Source organism: Bufo gargarizans, chromosome 2, assembly GCF_014858855.1.
Source record: "Bufo gargarizans isolate SCDJY-AF-19 chromosome 2, ASM1485885v1, whole genome shotgun sequence".
NCBI classification, from domain to species: domain Eukaryota; kingdom Metazoa; phylum Chordata; class Amphibia; order Anura; family Bufonidae; genus Bufo; species Bufo gargarizans.
In genome coordinates, this window is record NC_058081.1 from 482,421,108 (window position 1) to 482,430,755 (window position 9,648).

General features: G+C 44.4%; 1 protein-coding gene across 1 annotated transcript in view; it reads right to left on the reverse strand.

Annotated features, from left to right (window-relative positions):
- Positions 1-7,645, reverse strand: part of LOC122928370 (protein NDNF-like) — a 52,423-nt gene extending 44,778 nt beyond the window's left edge. The window contains exon 1 of the mRNA XM_044281145.1: positions 7,526-7,645. The gene's annotated coding sequence lies outside the window, so the exon portion shown is untranslated. The remainder of the gene's footprint in view (positions 1-7,525) is intronic.
- Positions 7,646-9,648: the final 2,003 nt, after the last annotated feature.

Here is a 9,648-nt window from a genome sequence, read left to right on the forward strand (position 1 = left end):
CACATTATGTGAGTTTATTTGTTTTATATGGTACAATACAGGAGAGGAGCACTGTGGGGGCACTTGTTACTGGCATATGATTAGGGGGGCATCTATGGGGGCGCACTTCTTACTGGCACATGACTGAGGGGGCATCTATGGGGGACACTTCTTACAGTCATATTATTGGGGGACATCTATGGGAGCACTTCTTACTGGCACATTATTGGGGCATTATGTGGGAATCTATGGGGGCACTTTTTACTGGCACATTATTGGGTGGTACTATGGGGGCATCTATGGGGCACTTCTTACTGGCACATTATTGGGGGCACTATGGGGACATCGACTGAGGCCACAAATAAGGGGTATTTTATATGGGGGGCTCTATGGGGGAAGGGGAGAGGCACACTATGGGGGCATCTACTGAGGCCACAAAGAAGGGGTATTTTATATAGGGGGCCCTGTATAGGGGCATTTTATACTGCGACACATTATGGTGGGTACTATGGGGAAGGGGGGAGAGAAATATTATGGAGTCATCTACTGGGGGCACTAAGAAGGGGTATTTTATACTTGCAAATTATGGGGGACACTGAGGGCATCTACTGGGGCACTATATATGGAGCATTCTATACTGGCACATTATGGGGGCACTATGGGGACATTAGCTCAACTGGCGGCATTAAAAAGGGGTATTTGTTTGCACTGGCACATATTATAAGTGGGCATTTTTTGTACTGTCACATTATTAGGATAATTATTACTACTGGGGGGTATTATGGGCTTTATTACTACTGGGGGTCTATGGGGAACATGATTACTGGGGCACAGTGGGGACATGTTGGGGGCACTGTAGGAGCACTATTACTACCCTGTGTGCTCTAGCAGAGAATTATTACTATTGGTGGGACTTTTGGGAGCACTATTACTGTGGGGGCACCCTGGCACAGTATCAGCTTACCACAATTATTTTTGGGGGACGTTATACTATTAGTGTATGGGGCACTATTTGCTGGGTGTAGTTGCTTTAGGACACTGCGTGCCAATAACTATTAAAGGGCACTATCTGCATGGCACTAGTACAGTCCTGATCAAAAGTTTAAGACCACAAGAAAAAATGGGAGTGAGACAAAACATTTTTTGAGCATTCAATTTAATGAAAACAACGAATAAACTGAAACAGGCTGTTTTTCAGCTGATCAAAAGTTTAGGACCACACCTCCAAAAAAAAAAACGAAACCTCCCCAAAACAGAAATCCAACTTCCAAACATGAACTCAGTAATGAGTAGCTCCGCTGTTATTGTTTATCACTTCAAAAATTTGTTTCGGTATGCTTGATCCAAGCGCTTCCATGAGGTAAGTGGGAACATTTCTCCAATTGGTGAAGACGGCCGCACGAAGGCAATCTACTGTCTGGAACTGTTGTCCATTTTTGTAAACTTCTCTTGCCATCCATCCCCAAAGGTTCTCAATTGGATTTAGATCAGGGGAACACTCAGGATGGGCAAAAGAGTGATGTTATTCTTCTAGAAGAAGTCCCTTGTCCTGCGGGCATTGTGTACTGTAGCAGTGTCCTGTTGAAAAACCCAGTCGTTACCACACAGACGAGGGCCCTCAGTCATGAGGAATGCTCTCTGCAACATCTGGACATAGCCAGCGGCCGTTTGACGCCCCTGCACTTCCTGAAGCTCCATTGTTCCACTGAAGGAAAAAGCACCCAGACCATTATGGCGCCCCCTCCACTGTGGCGCGTAGAAAACATCTCTGGTGGGATCTGCTTGTCATTCCAGTAATGTTGGAAACTATCAGGACCATCAAGGTTAAATTTTGTATCATCAGAGAATAAAACTTTCTTCCACCTTTGAATGTCCCATGTTTGGTGATCTCTTGCAAAGTCCAAACGAGAAGTTCTGTGGTGTTCAAGGAGACGAGGTCTTTGAAGAAGTTTTTTGTTTTTGAAGCCCTTCAGTCTCAGATGCCGTCTGATGGTTATGGTGCTGCAGTCAGCACCAGTAACGGCCTTAATTTGGGTCGAGGATCGTCCAGTGTCTTGACAGACAGCCAATCGGATCCTCCGGCTCAGTGCTAATGACATTTTTTGGGGTCTTCCACTTGACTTTTTTGTTCCATAACCCTCAGGATAATTTAAGAAATTCCAAATGACTGTCTTACTGCTTCCCACCTCAGCAGCGATGGCGCGCTGTGAAAGACCCTGCTTATGCAGTTCAACAACCCGACCACGTTAAAAAAGGGAGAGTTGTTTGGCCTTTGCCATCACAACGTGTGACTACCTGACAGAAAATGACAATGGCACAGATTTGGCCTTTTAAAGGCATGTGGTCCTAAAATTTGTATCAGCTGAAAAACAGCCTGTTTCAGTTTAATCATTATTTTCAATTAATTCAATGCTCAAAAAATGTTTTGTCTCACTCATATTTCTTCTTGTTGCATGTTGAAGCTCTACGTAGAACCTTGTTAAGCTCCAACAATGTAAAATATGATTTTTTGCCATTTTTCAAGTGGTCTTAAACTTTTGATCAGGACTGTACTATTGGGGGGGGGGGGGATGTTTATCTTTTTCTGCAGTATAATATTTGGGAGCACAGCGGCATAGTATTGGGGGTGGTAGGATGATTTGTCCAGAAAATGGGAGGATGATGTAAAAGTAGTAAACTAAGATTTTTTTTGTCAAACTGCAGAGACGAGTAATGGCTGAAAAATGATGGTATGGTCTGAAAGGAGAAGATGAGGGAAGATAACATCTACATCAAGGGTGACAACACTGGATGTAAGAGGTATGTGGCGCTGTATTACCCTGTATGTTCTGTAGTGATATACGTTATGTTAGGAGGGAAGGGGTTAGGTTAAGAATTAGTTTTTTCAATTTTTGCCTCAGGCAGCAGAAAGGCTAGGTGCACCCCTGCCAAACACCCTTCTTTATGCACAACTCCTCCCTAACACCTCGTGTGGCCCGCTCTGTAACCCCCTTGCATTATCCTGTTAAGTGGCCGAGATGCCGTGTTTGTGCAGTTCACGGCCAGGCTCGGGCGTGCAAAATGTTCAACCACGGTGGGCGCTCAGAGCAGTGCGCATGCTAACGGTATTCTACTAGGGATAGCTGGCGCTGGACCCAGCGGTGATCTACTCACTCGCAGGATCTCGGCCACTCAACAGGATGATGCAGGGATTGCAGGGTGGGCCAGATGAGGGGTTAGGGAGAAGTTATGCATGCAGAAGGCAGAGGGGTCTGGGCACTTACTGCCCAAACGCCGCCCTGGGCATTTCCGAGCCCTCATTTCCATATCATTAAAACCACATTTTTGCTGTTTATGAACATTGGAAGAAAAGAACAAAGGTGCCATTTAAATCATATTTATTTGTGCTACAGCGTTATGTAAGCAGAGCAGAAGGTGACATTTTGATGACAGACTCCCTTTAAACACCTCAGTTTAAGCTAGAAAAAAGTTGAGTAATATTCCCATTACATTTAATTATCTTGTACAGAGTCCAGAGCTGAATTCACAATTCTACTGGTCGCTAATGGAAACAGTCGACTAGCTTATTGACATACACACCCCTAACAGCTAAGCTAATGTTGTTTGGGTTATTTTTGCCCATAAAGCAGTTTACTTCACATGATAAACTGGCCATATACATTAGATAAATGTCAGCCAGACCAGCTAACCATCTAACGTGTATGGGGCCTCTCGGCACTCTCTACTGATGGCAGATGGCAGAGGAGATAAGCACCAGGCAGTAAAGGCTGTAATAGACAGCCAGATTAGGCATGCCATTGTCTGGAGGGAAGAGGTCCTTCCCAGCAATTACCTGCTTGGTAGTGGAGGAGACCGCTGCTGTTATCTGCATCTACACCTGCCAGCAGTACCTCATAGCAGCCCACAGCCTGTTAATAATCATATGTTTCATCCTGTTGTCCGATGCTGCGTATGTTAAAAAAACATGGTTTTATTCTCCATCAGCGCTATAGTGGCGGCCAGCTTGAGGTTAAGGGGGCAGCGGCCTCCTTGCTTCAAGTCAAGGTAACCACATCCCCTAATTGTACTCTCTTGCCTGAGAGTGACAGCCTGCAGTGCAGCCGCGATTCCCCAAGTCTCGCACATGCGCATTGCGCCGCTGAAACCTGGCTAACAGCGGCAGCAGGAGATGGGATAGCGCATTATTACAGAGTGCACTGCGCATGCGCGAGACTTGGGGAATCACGACCGCACTGCAGGCTGTCACTCTCAGGCAAGATGGGACGGTTAGGGGGCGTGGTTACCTTGACTTGAAGCAAGTAGGCCGCTGCCCCCTTGACTTCAAGCTGGCCGACACTATAGCGCTGATGGAGAATAAAACCATGTTTTTTTTAACTTACGCAGCATCAGACAACAGGATGAAACATATGATTATTAACAGGCTGTGGGCTACTATGAAGTACTGCTGGTGGGTGTAGATGCATTTTTGAGGTGACAGGTTCCCGTGCTGCGCCGGATAGTCAATGGGGACGGAGCGGCGGTCCGCGGGCACGGCGAAATAGCCGCAGGAAGGATCCGACATGGTGAACAGCCTGTCGGATCTGTCCTGCCGCAAGTGTGAAAGTACCCTTAAAGATCTGGATTGCCTGGTGAAGGTTTGCTCATTCATCTGGTAATTGGCGGCAGTATTAAACTGTCAGATCATCACTAACAATGAACTGCCCGACAATTGGCCAGTCTAATACAGGCTTTACATTTCAACTGCCCAATCCTTTTGTTTTTGATGAGACATTTCTGGCAGTGGATTTTTTACCTTTTACTGTTCAAAGCACATGCATGCTTGAATGACGGGTTGGAAGAGATAACGTTCAGCTCTGGGTCAACAGCCATGTGATGTGTATGGCCATCCTTAAGCTCGCGTTCACAAGCGGTCCAAAACGGATCAATTTGGCCCTAATGCATTCTGAATAGAAAAGGATCCGCTCAGAATGCATCAGTTTGACTCCGATCAGTCTCCATTCCGCTCTGGAGGCGGTCACCAAAACGCTGCATGCAGCGTTTTGCTGTCCGCTTGACGAAACTGAGCCAAACGGATCCGTCCTGGCACACAATGTAAGTCAATGGGGACGGATCCGTTTTTTATCTGACAATCTGGCACAATAGAAAAAGGGTCTGTTCCCCATTGACCTTTAATGGTGTTCACGATGGATCTGTCTTGGCTATGTGTTACAGATAATACAAACTGATCCGTTCATGACGGATGCATGCGGTTGTATTATTGTAACGGAAGCAGTTTTGCAGATCCATGACGGATCACCAAAAAACGCTAGTGTGAAATTAGCCTTAGACTGTAGGGAGGCTCTTAAAATAATGAAAGAAATCTAAAGTCCCCCCCTCCAATCCAGCGCTACTGCTCTGTCCTCTCTGCCAGGATGCAGCCATGGAGTAATGTTTTGGCTGCAGTGGCGACGTACCTGTATACTAAAAATGACTGCTGCGGCCAATCACTAACCTCGGGGGTCTCATACCATATCCTAATAGTCTGTTGCAGTATATAGGTGCAGCCAAAACTTTACTTCACGGCTGCAGTCCAGCGGAGAGGATGGAGCAGCACTGGATCGGAGGGGGCTTGGGAAGGTGACTGTGTTTTTTTTATTTATTATTATTTATTATTTTAACAGCCTCCTTGCAGTTTTTTCCCAAATAAATTTGAACTCAGACAACTCCTTTAAGTGTAATGACTACGGGGGAGATTTATCATACTGGTGTTAAATAGAACTAGATTAGTTGCCCATAGCAACCAACCAGATTCCACCTTTCATTTTGGACAGCTCCTTTGGAACATGAAAGGTGGAATCTGATTGGTTGCTATGGGCAACTAAGCCAGTTCTACTTTACACCAGTTTGATAAATCTCCCACTACATTTTCAATGCAGAAAGGAATACTGGGAGATTACAGCCAGGGAACAGACTGGGAACTTAAAGTGGCCCTGGAAAAAAAAAACTAAAAGTTCTCCCAAATTGTAGGAGAGTCCAAATTGACAAAAGGCGGGGCAACACAAGTCGGCAGGGACAATAGAAGTAGTTAGGGTTAGCAGTACCGTAGTGCAGCATAAAATACCACCCTAGCTAAACCACAGCATAAAACATACTGAGGACGCTGATACGGGAGGGCACCTGTGGCTGTTGGCCAGTGCATAAGTACCTGATACTCCTAGCATTAATTAATGTTGAGAGCATCAGATCATTATGTACTTGGCCAGCGGCCATGAGTAGGGCTTAGGCAGCCCCCTGGCTATCTGCCCACTGGGAGATTTCCTATAGGGTGTATGGCCAGTCCGCCCATGATTACAGCTGTGAACGCCTGCAGAATTATGCATGCAGCTTTAGAGTATAATACAGACTGTGACGGCTGTATTAGATTAAACAATCTAGCAGATTATTGTCGGGAGGGAAGCATGCCTTCCTGGCAATCGCCTGCTCACCAGTGGAGGGGCCCACTGCTATTACATGCAGCGATCTCCTCCACAACATGCTTAAAAATCTGAATTGCCTGATAAACGGGCGGCAGGATGAGATTGCCAGATATTTGCTAACGAGTGTTCCTGCGAATGCTCATTAACGATGGACTGACCAAGAATCGCCTAGTCTAATACAGGCTTAAGTCAGGATAAGTACAAGATACCTAAGGAAACATACACATTTATAGTACAAAGTTACTGAACTTTTTATACAGATTAATTCTATGAGTAAAAATGTGTTATAAGGGGGATACATCTTAGGATAAGTAGACTCTTCAAGACTCCACAAGAAATAATATTTTTACAGAATTGCTGTCTAAGCAATATCCCCAATATGTTCTTAAGATATGGATCAGTCATATTTAATAGAAGTACATGTGTATTGTGTATAGCGGTAGGTCGGATGTTGGAGGTATCCAAAAGTGGACAATTGCCAAAATCTAGGATGGTTTTGGAATAAAAGAAGACATGGCTGGACCAGAGGAATCCAAAACGGAGGTACCGATACCTGAGACACTTGTTTGGTCACCTGAGTCATAGGGACTTATTCTATGGGGAATATGGGACACTGGATGGGGGGACCTAAGTCATTTATGAAGGGATCTGAGGTTTATGTATTTATGGGGTATCTGTCACTGGCACACACTATTAGAGTAAATGGAACCTGGGTGCAAAAATAAAAGACACATGCACAATCATTTTTCTGGATTGGGACCACCAATGTGGTAAAATAGCCTCAAAAATCATCTATTGTTATTTGTTTTCATCCATTTTCAGTTAATCTTTGCAAGACTAAAAGGAGACACAAAAGAAAAACGCAATCCTCATGTTGTATGCAAATTGTATGTTTCCCTATGGAACTTAGGAGCTCTCTGACTATATATACAGTTTATTTCAATGAGAACATGTTTTGGTTGAGGGCCCCACATCTTAAATAGTACAACTACTGCATCCAGGATGAAGTGCTCCAAAATTGGAGTTCCCCTTTAAGGTGTTAGCTTGATATCAGTCCAGGAAAAAGAAAGCATTATATTTTTTTGCCTTACCTGAAAAGGTTCGGTGTCCAGAGGCCTTATGCTCTGCAGAATCTGCTGTGACTGTGCCGTAACAGATCTGTCCAATGACTATTCTGCTCTGGTCTATTTACCTGTTCCATGTATCGGAGCACACACAGAAATGTAGCAATGTTCTCCTGACGCGACCGCGCCCCGTGTGCAGACACACCTGCAGGTTTGCATGCAATCAGTAAAAAATCTACATATGATAAAAACTGGAATGCCGGCCTGTATAATAAGTATGTACTGTACCTCGGAGATATTTAACCCATGTAAAGTAAGTCACAAACTTTGTCCTGGGCTATTAAGGCAACTTACAAGTGCACTTGCACGTTCCTTCAAAAAAACATTTCTTTTGACCATATTACATAGTCTAGTGGTAGAACTTGCTGTTAATTATGTGGTTGGTCAAGGACAATAAAAGGATAACTACAGATACTCGCGTGGTAGTTGCTGAGCAGCACTGGGTTAAAGTATGTGTTTGATGTAGATGTATGAAATGGCTGTATGGTTGTAAAAGCAACATTTAGAGACTGGTGTTAGAACTAGTTCAGTTGATGCTTGAGGGCATGAATGATGAAGAACCGCAGAGAGCGAGCACCTGTGCTATAGTGTATATTATAAACAGATTGGTGAAGATAAGATAGTCTTTAAGAATGGCAAAGTTGGCATCTGCACACATGTGATGATATGATGAGTAGTGATGGATGAACATCGGCGAATGCGTGTTCGTGATCAAATGTTTGCGAACCGCGCGTTCGCCATTCACCTTAATGGCAGGCGAACCTGAAAAAACTTCAGGTCATATTTGCAGCCAGCAAACACTTACTAGAAGTACACAAATAGTCCCACAACATGGACAGTGATATAACAGAGGGGGATCATTGGCAAAAATTCCCACACAAAATATTTATTTTAATAGAAAAAATATGTATTTTAATCAGGGGCCATTTTTATGCATCATAAAGGGAAACTCTCAAAAATGTGCCCTGCTAGAAAGATTTTATTTCCTATCGGTTTGATGTATACAAATGTGCAGCACTCCACGTTTCTGTATCCTGCAGAGTCCATTAAAAAAATGCATACGTTAACGTAATTTTTTTTTCTACCATGGAACTGTTTGGTGAACGGATGCCACTGTACGGCATCAGTCTGAGGCATCTGTTAACGCATAAATTTTTGGTATGCATTAAATGGATGGCAAAAATAGGATGTGAACCCAGCCCTAGTGTCAGATTAAGCACCAGTACAAATCGGAGCAGCATGGCGGAGAGGGGAGGCCGCCATGTACTGACAGCGCGACCTGGTTCTGGTGGTCAGGGATGAGGCCTGTGTTTCCCAAGGATCATTTTCTACTGGGAAATACAGGGCACAGTATAATACACTATAATCTATATAATATAAAGATATTAGCACTACCCCTGAATGATAATACAGTTAGGTGGTCATTTATTATATAGAAATAAGTCTATGTTTGGCGTATTTCTGACACAGATTGTGGCGCGAAGGTCCTTAGCACCGCAATCTGCATATTTTTCACGCTCATGCCAGGTTTAAAAAAGGATGGCGTGCGCAGGGAAAGGGATACAGTTACGGCCATCTAGTTATTGGATACCACCGCCATACATTGACCGGATAACACCGCCATACCGTGACAGGATAAAAGTGTATAAGAGAGCTCAGTACAGGGAATGACAAGGAGCACGGCACAGGGTGTGGTAAGAAGGCACAATGCAGGGTATAAAGGGGCACAGTACTGGGTGGGGGCACAGTCACATGACCCTGTGACATTAGAAGGTCCCTATGGTGAATGCGGTTCATACGCCACCATAATGAGAGGCAGAGGAGTGAGACAAGGGTGTGATTATGTGGCTAGAGATAAAAAATGTAACTGTCGGCCAGTACAGGCCCCAAAAATTAGTCAATAGGCATTCACCTGACAGCAAAGAACTTTGGATTCTGTGGCTGGACGTACATTAGGCGGTAACACAGAATAAATATGTAACTGTTGGCCCAGTACAGGCACCAAAAATTAGTCAATAGGCATTCACCTGACAGCAAAGAACTTTGGATTCTGTGGCTGGAGGCACATTAGGCAGTCACAGGATAAATAT